Genomic DNA, 12571 nt, shown 5'->3' on the forward strand with positions numbered 1-12571 from the left:
TGTTACTTAACCATGGGGACACTTTAGACTTTCAGCATCAATGAGATGGAATAGTTCCTCCCATAATAAGATTCAGCCGTTCTCTTACGCTAGGACCTTTTGATGTATCAATGGGCTACCACTGTTCACCAAGTAGTAATAAAGCTTTACTTTCTATCTTTATAGAACATTACCAGTCCTCAATATTACCCTCTCTTCCAACCCCGACAATAACATCACTGCACCAGAAGACCCAAGACTTACGAACCTAGCACAATATGAAGTCTTAAGTAAGTCTCTGTTGAGAACCTTACCTTTTTACTACAAAGATGGCGATAGTTGCCTTACCGTTATTTGTGAACTGTGTAAGATAGTAGCACCTTTCCTACGGATTAGAGAATATTAAGTTTAATGTTTGTGTGTTCACAGGGACTCCTCTGGGGACTGCAACACTATGAACCTAGGCAGTACCTAGAAATCACTTATCGATACTAAGAGACGGTAAGCACCCTATTTCAGGGCGTTTTTTCTTTCATTTACAATGACTAATGCATTGACTGAGAAACCACAATAATCATTATGTGGTTTTCTGTTTTTATGATTAGGTTTGGCCTGGTACTTCCAACCTGTAATAAGAACAAGAGTTAATGAACAGTTATCAATCTAGACTAACCCACTATTAATACGATCAAGGACTCTACGCTGCCGCACCAGCCAGAACAAGTTCAGTTCTATCAAGCTTCCATCTTGACTCAAGCTGAGGACGAGTTCTGTCTCAGCTTCCACACCCCCCTGAAGAAGTTCCTATAACTAATCCCAAGGACTACAGGAACGAAACATGTAGGGCTACTGCAGATACTAACATTAAGTACCTGAATAAGGAGTTATAACCCGTCAAGGTGTATTTTAGGTATTTTGTAACCAAAGCACCATGTTTTGAGACATTCGGCTAGAATAGGTCTCATTCATTGTATCTTGTGTGGCTTTTTCTGTTTACTAAAACAAGTGAAAGGTTGCCTTCTCTTAAAGTTTCTAAACCAAAATTGTAAACAAGTACCTGACAATCTAGAATTCTCATGTACTTGGAAGTTAGATTCAGTTAGAGTATGTTTTTTGTACTTTATTAGCACTTTTTGGTGATTAGCACACAGCACTTTATTCAACAGCACTGGTCACTTTGTCAATTATTTTACTGACTAAATTTTATGTGTATGTTTTTATAACCTTATATGCTTTGTATTAAAATTGTTTTTAACCGAATTAATAATGAAGTTAGGTTGTATTTTCCATGAAATTCTAAGTGTTACTGTTCTGCATCATGTTTTAGTGTGATAATTCTTGTTCAACCAGGAAACTGAGTGTACAGACCTCTATTAGGTACGGGAGCCTTTATGGTCTATTGTTTTCTAATAAGATATGCCAGGTTTGCTCCCCGACTACCTCTAGTATACCTGATTTCCCTCCAAGTTTGTATAGGTGGGGTGTGTGGGACCATTCTGTCATGTTGCCGTAAAGACCAGGATGTCCAGAGTGTGTGGTAGCATGGTTTCTTGACAACTAATGCCTGAAATCAATCAAGTTTCAAGGGTCCAAACCAACTAATGATTGAATGGAACAAATAACACACATTATCATACGTTGATAATACAATGTCGATTAGACTTAACTGACAAATATGATCTTAATCTGTCATCTGTATTGAACATCTTCTCAGAAACAGTAACATTTGAAGATCTTTCAACGTCTGATATAGACCTATTGGAATTCCTACACGACACAGATTTAACGGGCACCAGACTATGGATTCACTCAGGTGCTATTCTTAACTTAATTTGGCAAGCTATACAACTGATATTCAATACAGGTTTTACGTTGACTTATGAGTCATATAAAAAATATACCACTACTCTCACCAAAAACAGAGAGTCCATCACAACCAGTCAAATTACCTATCAATCTGCTACTGTGAAATATCTTGCCAGACGTGACCCAGCAAACTCGGCATACATACATTCAGGATATATTCCAAACAAAAATCGCTTCTCATTAGAGTCATGAAACTTTCCTACTTCATAACCATTAACGCTAGTTAAAGAACAAACTTTAAAACTTCTATTTTGGAATACCCAAGGGCATTCACACCTCTTTAGTAATCAATGTAAAGATCTTAACACCTTTGATATTGTAATTCTTCAGGAGACTTGGCTGACAATGACTCGGGCATGGGATGATCATACCATAATCATAATTCCTGTGGTAATACAAACTAAGGGAAGACCAAAGGCAGGCCTACTTGTTGCAACCACAAATTCCTCGGGTATAATCCTGGAAAATGGGCTAGTCCAAACACTCATGTACAACTGGTCAAGATAATATTGTGTCAGCATTGCATTGCTCTTGTCAATCTATATTGGAACCATCTGGCTGTTGAAGATGATATCTTCCTTAATGATGTAGAATTGACATTAGACACAACTGCACTTGACCAAACCGTGACAACTACAAACATATCAGGTGCCTTGAATTTACAAAGTCTATTCAATTCTGGACACCAACAATCAATTAGAGCGAATAGATGGACTAACCTAATGGATGAGGGACAAATGGTAAACTCAACGGCTCAGTGGAGGGAGAACTCCCGGCCCAACCAGCGTGGCATCGTGAACAACAGCAAGCGACTATTGATTGTATCTATACAGATCACAAGATATTTCTGTGTATCCATAGTTTTAGAATTCACAGAAAAACTAAAAGCGATCATGATCAGCTTGTAGTAACATGGAAATGGCCTATTCAACATATGGACACTAAGAACCAGTATTACACTGAGCATTTTAACCTGAATAATGGGCACAACCGTATACTGTGGAACTAGACACGACTACAGGACTTATATCAATTATTAGAACATAATACTGCCAATATAAACAAGCAACTACTGAACCGAGAAGGTTATACCTCGGCCTTTCTATTATTCCAAGAGGAAATAATTCCATCTCATAAGCCAGTTTTCAAACATAAGCACAACTATGGGCCTCATTATGACATTGGCGGTAGCTGTGCCTGTAATACAGGCATGGCTGCCACCGGATTCATTTATTTTCCTGCAACCGTGAATGGGCAATTACTGGGTCATTATGGCCCTGCCGGACCCGGTAATTGCCCATTTGTGGGCGCTGGGCGAAAGATGCTCCCCATTCCCATTCGGCCCCATAGGGCCGAATGGGAATGGGGAGGTCAGATGCCCCGGCAATGTTTATAACGGTGCCGGTGCATCTGACATGCTGTGCTCTTGTGTGCCGCTCTGCCCGCCAGGTCCGACAACGCACAATTACAATGTCTGGACATTTAAAGTGAGCCATACTGTCACATAATGAAAACAAGCTTGCCCAGTTTAAGTCACAAACTGCATGCCGAAGAAAATCCACTTTTGCCAATCCAATACTTCCAAAGGTGCCATGATTTTCATCATACACCTTCAATGACTGAATTGAAAAGTCCCCCAAAATCCACAACCTCTGTCTTCTCAAACACATAGCCATAGCCATTTTCAATGCTCTCACAACTCCTTCAAACAAAGCTCCTGCTACCCTCTCTTCTTGTACACAACCAGCAACTCTCATTGGCTGATCCCCACAGCCCCCTTTCCATGCCAGGCAACCTCAAAAGACACAGATGTGCCACCTGCCATCCGCGCACTACCACCATGTCCACTGACCCCTTAACATACGGGAAGCCCTTCTACCCTTTCCACTTTCATGTTATCAACACTCCCTCATTGGCTGCTTTCAAAGAGTCAAACATCCATTCACCAATCACATTTGAAACCTCTACACATGACCCTGTCATCTCAGTTCAATACTTAAGATGTACACTTGAACTCTGAGAGTACATAGCCCCTGCTATTGAAAGGCATCTGGATCAAAAACTACTGTGAAACTGTCCAAGATATCTATTTCCAGATTTAACAAGATCTTCATCTAAAAAGACATACTACAGATATGCTTATCATATTTTTCTCATCTCCTGCACAAATATAAACATATATATATAGCGGGTTTCTGCTGCTTACCTTGTAATAAGCTTCCCAATAAGCATATTCTCTTTTTTAACCACTCTAGCAAATGTGATGCATTGCAGCATTCATCACCTGCTCACATGAAGCAGCAAACAATTAGAATGCTTTGCGTTTCCAAATGTTTGTTTTTAGAAGCATCATTTTGATGACACTGTGTCACGTTTTCATTAAAGAAAGGAAAATCAGCTGAAATAGAATTGCAGACCATTTTTAAGTGGCACTTAGTGTGTGCCAGTTTAATATGTTGGCAGTCCAACATCACCCATTCCAATCTATAAGTGCTTATTAAGTCTTCATTTTTTCCTTTTCATTCTGTTACTTCCAATTCCACTTTTCCCATTCTAAAAGTCAAACTTCAGGTCCCATACTGCAAATAAAAAAACAGGACTCGATTTGAAGATTCAAAACTGTGACATGTATATCAAATAACCATATGCTAATTATTTTTAAAAAATATTTTTGGAAGCATTTATACGAAAGTAAAAAAATGCATATGTGCATTTATAGCAGCAATGTGTCACTTTTTCATGAAAGAAAGTAAAAGCAGATAAAATATATTTGTCGACCATTTTTAATTGCCACTCAGCGTGTGCCAGTTTTATATATAGACAGTACATGTATGCTTCCTAACATAACCCATTCCAATCTTCAGCTGCTCATGCAGTCATAATGTTCTATCTACAATCTGGGACGTGTACTCCACCTTTCATAATGTAAAAAGTTGAACTACAAGTCGCAGAACGCAAACAAAAAATCTAGGACTACATGAACACCTACAGATTAGAATGCTTCAAGTTGGCAATAATGCATATACTTCAAACATAGTAAACGTCCACACACCAAGTGCCATTTAAAAGTGTACTACAAATCTTTGCCATCAACTTTTCTTCTCTTCTACAAAACATTACACACAAAACTTCTCTAAATGCATATACGCATTTCTTAACTTTCATGAAAATGCTCCTAAAAACAAAAAAATGAAAACATTCAGCAATTTTATTGACTGTTGTTCCCAACAACTCCTCCTACCTTCATAAATAACAACCTTGCTTACTAAAAGTACTTCACCATTATCACATAGCGCCACAATCTTTCTTTTGTAATTACAGGAAAGAAGAAAATTGCTGAAGACCAGAACTGAAAAATGAATACCCTTCACATCCTGCAAAGTAAGTACGTAAATGTACCATGTATATGTGTGTAATTACAACAGCACAGTTCCACTATATATATCCCAGAGTACTCTTTTCAAACCAACATTTCTTTTACTCCAATTCATTGTATTGCACCATTCACACTCTTCCTATTCCCATCTAAACACCACCATTGTACCATCCACTGTTTTCCTGAAAACAGCACCATGTCCCTACTGATTCAATCACACCACCACTCGTTTACTCGCTAACCCAACGCCATCACACCTCTACAGACTCTTACTATCACAATGTTCCCAACCACATCTGATATTCCACCTCACAATCAAACAGCACTGTATTAAGCTCTCCAGTCACACCCACATATCCATTCACAATACATGCGTACACATTGCAGAACTTTCAAACCCAAACTTTCCCTTTTCCCAATGGGCACAACAAAATGCATAGTAAAAGGCAACTCTGTAGAAAAAAAGGAAAAATATAGCAGATAACAGGAAATCCAAACCATATAGTCAACCACCTATAAAACATGTATAGAAAACATTAAAACAAAAGAGCTAGTAACCTCATACAACAAAACTAAACCAGCCATGACTAAACAAGTTAAGGCACCTCTTGCAAAAACTAAAAGTAAAACAATTATTTACAAAGAAAATCAGACCTACTAATGAACCTAATACTGTATCTACCAGTGTTAACATAGTCACCGTAAATAAATCCAAAACATTTATGTTACAAAAAAAATGTTCCACCATAGAATTATTCAGTAATCATTGAAGCTCTAATAGACAGTGCTTTTCTAATGAAGAGAACATTGTTTATATTGATTTTAAAAAGAATTAAACCACTAACTAAATTAATCAATCGATTACAAAAAGTACTTCTAAACATGCACAGTGTCAACATAGAGATCCTTTCAAACTTCGTTGATGGTGAATGGATTCACACAAGAAGCACAGAACCATATTTCAATGAAGAAGCATATAAACAAGAACAACAAAAAACAATTGCCATAGACAATAATGGCCGAGGGTATAAAATATTAGAAGATACCATTATGGCAAATGAAACCCTTATAGAAAAAAACATCCTCAACAAACGTTCAATCAAGTGCTCCTTTCACCCAAACAAACCATCCAGTATATAAATGGAAATGCAGCTCAATGTATAACGTACACCAACAATCCTTTAAATCTTTACAACTATTCTTCAATCACTTTGTGAAACTAACAGACACAAGTAAAATTAAACTTTACAAACCACAGACTGTTGTCCAGTGTGCAGCCACACTGGACTTTGAGGACATTCATTAGCCTGCATTTTAGCAACTGCTTGCAAAAGCTCCTTCCACCACATCAAAATGTTAGCAACACATCATTCTGCTATACAGAATCTTGTGCATAGACTCTACTATGCAAAAAAGTCCTGCTCTAGAACTGCAACATTCAAATAAGATTGTTCAGCATTTATTGAAAGGAGCGTTTTGCTGCTTGAACGTTTGTTTTCCACTGCAGCATTTCAAGTGCCCTGCGTGTCCTCAGCACTGCGAGCGAAGCTCTTGCTGAGGCATTCTCGCTTCCTGGAGGAGGCAGACCTGACTGCGGTCTCGTGACAGACCACGTGACTTTGAAGGTCCATTTACTCCCGCCCCAATCACCCTTGCAGCGTTAAGCCCTGGAGGCAGTAAGGGCTGGAGCTGCTGTTTTGCTGTTCGGCTGTGACCTGTGATTGCGTGACGGTCTTGTGAGTAACACTGACTTAGGTCCTACATTCCATCACCAGCCAAATAATAAATAGTATTTAGGGTAAGGGGGGAGAGTCGGACTCTGACCGCTCCTCTAGCTGTCGGGCGTTCCTTATCCTAGTACTTGGAGCTCCTCAAGATCTACGCTACTTAATGGTTTCATCATTTAAGTATTAACCCTTTTCGGAACAATCAACTGACATACTTGCTGCTATATTCTGCTCCAATTTTTATGCCTATTTTTGAAGGAGATCCATATTTAACAGTATTTTACTATAGTGTTTTTAAACTGTACCGGTTGGATAATTTCATGTATTTCTGCTAATTCTTGTATTCAGTGCATTTTTAAATATTGTTTACTATTCTATTGGTCATAGATTTTATCTCTAGAAGCCCCTCTACTTTATTACCTATAGAGATTTTTGCTGTTAAACCCTACGGCTCTCTGCCTTTGTCCCTTTGTGTTCTCCACTGGCTTGAATGACACGTCCAGGATTTAGGAGTCAGGCTGCTATGGAGGCTTCTCTGGACTCTCCTCTCCCCGTAGTGTTGGCTCTTTCTCCTCCCTCGATACATTGTATTCCATCAGGAAAATCCATTACCATTCCTTTGTGCAAGTCACAACATACAATAGCAGACATTCTAGAGGATTCTGTTTCCAAAAAATGTATGGCTCATGCCCAAATTCATTTGCAATATAGGACTGATGTACTTAATTTGATGGGTATTATTCCACGTACCCCAGCCAATAACAGTTGCATCTTCTCTGGAAAACAAGATATCTCCATAGATGCACAGGAAGATCATCTGGCAGCCACTATAGCTTCAAACTTGGATGAAGGGGGCAGCCTATTTAGTGCAAGGATGCACACTAATCACCTGAATGTTAGTACGGTGAACCCTGTGCACCCAACCCCCGTCCCACTCCAACCTAGGCTGCCTTTACCTTCCTTATTGTTGGATGACTCTGTTGTGAATGTTATTGAATCTCCTGTTCTTTCTAAAGAGTCTACTGTGCAATAACTGCCTCCACCAGAGGTTGATAGGAACTATGGTACTTCTGGTATTAATTTATTAACAGAGGCTTTTTCCTCTGGTAAGGAGGTTAACCATACTTCCTCTATTCATGTTACTCTCTCTGCTACACCTGCTGGCATTTCCAACACTCCCACAGTGAAACCCATATTGTTTAAAACTCCACTCACAAGACCTTTGGTTAATTCTCCTAAAATAAAATCTTATACGGGTTCTCAGAGTAAACCTATCCAAGGGGAAAAAAAAACTAATTTCTTTGGAAAAAGGACAGCCACTAGTACCCTTATTAAACCTCCGCACTCAGTTTTAACAGTGGCTTCCTTGGATCATACGCTTTTGGCGGATGTAGTGAAGAAGTTGGAGACTGAAGACCCAGGAGATAATGATATTGATGATATTAGTATTATAGAGTGTGCAGACAAGGCAATAGCTGAGAGTCATTTGGATTCTAATTCCATTAACATAAATAATGTAACTCAGCAAACTTGTGACGCCTCTTACGTGGGCTCTCCCTCGGAACTCACTAATTTTATTGACGAGTACACTGAGAAGCAAAATTGGCTCTGAGAAAGGGGTCTACTTTCAGACCCACAAAAGGATCATGCTAGCCAGTCTGTTATGCACCACACTCTGAAAGAGGCAGATGATAGAATAAAATTAACTCAACCCACTTTATCTGCATTGAACATGGTTCTCAGTTCTTTTGTGAGTCTCTATGACAATATATGGGCAGAGGTTAGATCGCATACTCTTTTACTCTATGAAATCTATAACAGGCTGGAAGGTCTGGACAGATTTGAAGAATTGGTTAAAATTATCAAAGAAGAACATCCCTCAATAATAAAACAGTCTCCAGCCTCTGCTTTCTCTACTCAACCAACTACGGAAGTGCCTTCCGTCAAGATAGCCTTAAGTGTTCAAACAGCTAGTTTCCCAGGGGACCCCAAAACAGGGCCTCAGGGACTTCCCTTCATGGTATGGACAGGGGAATTTCTAATCAACCTCCTTTGATTTCCCCTACCAAGGCTGAGGCTGTACAAGGGGGCCACATCCCTGATGCAGATTTCGCTACCACCTCCTCAAAAGTAACTACCAAACCCCTACTAGAGAAAGCCCTAGAGGGTCGATCCTTAAATCTTTAAGCCCAATCTCTTTGGGTTTATCCTCAGGACCTATTTTTCAAGCAATGGCTGAATCACCTAAAGGAAACAATATTGCCCCATTATTTGATTTTAAATCTGACCTTACTTTGGAAAAACCGGTTGACTCTATCGACCTTACTAAGGTTTCGGTACAGTCAAAGGGCTTTGCTCATATAGTTAAAAAAAAAGCATAACCAACAAATAACGAAAACAAAAAATCAGAAGAATATGAAAAAAATAAACTCTTATACTAATCAATTCTTTAAAAATCTTTTTTTGGCAAGTGCCCCTGTATGTGCAACAATTCCTAGCCCTCTCAAGGGGATTAAGAATCCGGTGGAACTAGCAGTACCTGAGACTGCTACTTCAACTGTAGCTACTGCTTAAGCTGGACTAACCTCACTACCGTCTACTCTGGCTATACCTAGTCAGCCTGATCCTTTGGTAGTTAGTCCTATACTAGGGGACAATATCCCTGGGGTGGAGGTTATCTATAGTGGGCGGGTCGAGGAAACTCCTGTTACCTGCCCTCAAAAATGGTTTCAATTCAACCGGAGCCTATAAACAATAACACTCCAGTTGTATTGGATGCCCACATTGTATGTAAGCAGATGGCACCCGTTTCGGACACAGCTCCCCTTAATACCCTCTGTAATGCTTCATCTACATCCGTTTCTATCCACCCTGAGCCTATTATCCCTCCTTTATCGGCAAATCTGGTTAATCTCAACATGGTAAAACAATTATTTCAGGAGCTTCTTAGTACAAATTCATTTACTGGGGGGGTTCCTACTCCAATTACATGTTTGACTCAGGATGGGGCCCCTAATACCTCTTCTCTCCCTATAGATAGCCTTCCATCTTGTCACTCCGATGGTCATTTGACCAATACAGAGTCTATAATGGGGGCGAGTGTTATGGGATTTAGACCAGTGGAGGGCCGCTATGTTCCTAATTCTCTTAATTTAACCAATTCTAAGCCGCCAAATGGAGGCTTATTTAATGGTCATCATAGCTCTTCCACCAGCCCCGAACTACCTCAAAATGAGATTTCTCCTCATTTGTCTGAAAGATTTCCTTTGGGACCTTATGCCTCTCAAAATAGGTCTATATTAAGGGGTGCTAGGGGCTCTGATCTGGAAGTTGATTCTCTAAGACAGTTCACTAAAAGTATAACTGACTCTTTACCTCATTCACTGGAGGTTAAAGCTTCTCTAGATATCTTGCAGTTTACTAGCCTTTGGGGTCAGGATATGCCCATCTGTCTCAATCGTGGAAATATTTTAAACATTTTCCATCAACTTCCCTCTTTCTCACTCATTTCCTGTTATGATATGGGAAGGATTTTCTTTCCCATTAAGAGACGCGTAGATTTGAGCAATATTGTTCTTAAATCCAGAGTGGTTTTAGAACTAATAATGGCCCAAAGGGACGGTTTAATGCAGCTTGGTTTTGAAGTAAATTTGTTACAAACTAATCATCGCCTGTAAACATGGAGGGTGTGAAGAGTATAGGGGAAACCTTACAATGGTGTACCATCCGGAAAGAGCTCCACAGTATCAGCGGAGGCAATTTACACCAAGATTCAATGGAAACGCAAGAAGCTGGGCCCAAGTTACCTCAGGTCTGTGGAAATGATCTTTCTGCTAAGTACCCTCTTACAGATGTATCCATGCTCTGTCCATGAATAAGTTATTTTTCTCTCCTGGAATTCCAGGGGAAGTACCCATCTTTTCACTAATACTGATACAGTACGTATAATTAGTGCTTCACACTGTTTCTTCTTACAGGAAACCTGGTTGTTCTCCCCACCCGTTGTTGATGGATTTGTTATCCATTCTCAAAATGCTAAATCCAGTTCAGGAGGGAGGGCCTCAGGGGGCCTTCTTATTGGAACTTAGAGCTTCTCTTGGCTTCAGGAGCAAGGTTATTGCGGATACGCCTTTTGGTATTTTGGCTTTGGAGGTCACGTGCCTTGATGGTTTGGTTAATATTCTTCTGATTAATGTATATTGGCATAAGGGCATTGCTGTACTTGATTTGTTTTTGGAAAGTCTTACGGATATGCTAATTACATGGAGACCTTCACGCCCCAAGAGGAAGTTGATCTTGGCTGGTGATCTTAATTCTGACTGTTCCATTTCATCCGAGGCCAAATATGATGATTTGGCCTTGGTTTGGGAGGATGATAATCGGCGATGACAGAAATTTGATTGGGGTAAACTCTGGAATCTAGCTCTGGACTCGGTTGGGCTAACTTGCCTTAATGGTTTCTTTGATGCTACTCTTCCATCACGCCCTACTTGGCATAGAGGTCTCTCAACGTCTACTATAGACTATGTCTTTGTAGACCATTCCTTGTCTTCTTTTTCACCTGAGGTTGAGGTTTCTATTAACCTATGGAGTGACCATGGGTCTTTGGTGGTTATCTTTCCCTCTCCCTCTCCCTTCCCCATGAAATTGTTGCCCACTGGGGGTCCTTCCCATCTTAAAACAGTGGGACAAGGAACAGGGATACGTTGGTCACATGCCAATATTAATCTCCTTAATTGTAATTTGATCTCCTCATTTAACCATACTTCTTTCTCGTGGAAATTGGCAGTATTTAACACTTTACACTTTGATAGCTTTATCAGTGCTCTCCATAGTAGTATCTCTGGCTCTCTTAGGAAGGGTTTCCCTAAAAAATCCCATTCTCATAGGTTTGATCAGGAGTTGGCCAATGAAAAGGCATATACCCGGAAATTTATTAGAAAGGTTCAAGTACTTGACATTGATTGGGATAATAAAAAAAAACAAAAGTAAAACTATCCGCCAAAAATATAAAAAATATTGCAAATCAAGAAAAGCTAGTTTGCTACAAAATGATGCAGAATCTAGGCTTAGAGTACTTGTTAAGAGAGATCTTAGGGCTTTTTGGGCCAATTTTTTTAGCCAAAATGATGTGATGGTGGCTGATCAGCTGAATGCCATTCCAGAGGATCAATGGGTCGAGCATTACACTCAACTCTATGGCACAGGGGGAGAGGGGCTAGAACTTTGTACAACGGGGCAGAAGGATCTAAATGATCCTTGGGTCCCCCTCATTGATTATGAGATAATATTTGGTCTCATTGCCAGAGCTAAGAATTCAAGGGCCCCTGGGCCCAATGGTTTAACAAATAACACTTTTAAAGCGGAACCGGAAATTTGGGCAACATTATTATGTTTGTTATTCCAAGATATTGTTGACTCTGGCAATGTACCAGCTAGTTGGCAGACGGCACCCATTGTCCCCATCTTCAGGAGAGGTCAACGAACTTTGGTCAAAAATTATAGAGCAATCTCTCTTATTGATGCGGATTGTAAGCTCTTTGCCTCTATGCTTCTCTCCCATTTGACTGTCTGGATTAAGGAAAACCATATTCTCCCAAAGCAACAAACAGGTTTCAGGGCT

The sequence above is a fragment of the Ambystoma mexicanum genome, chromosome 7p, assembly GCF_040938575.1.
Source record: "Ambystoma mexicanum isolate Mex_15411 chromosome 7p, UKY_AmexF1_1, whole genome shotgun sequence".
Taxonomy (NCBI): domain Eukaryota; kingdom Metazoa; phylum Chordata; class Amphibia; order Caudata; family Ambystomatidae; genus Ambystoma; species Ambystoma mexicanum.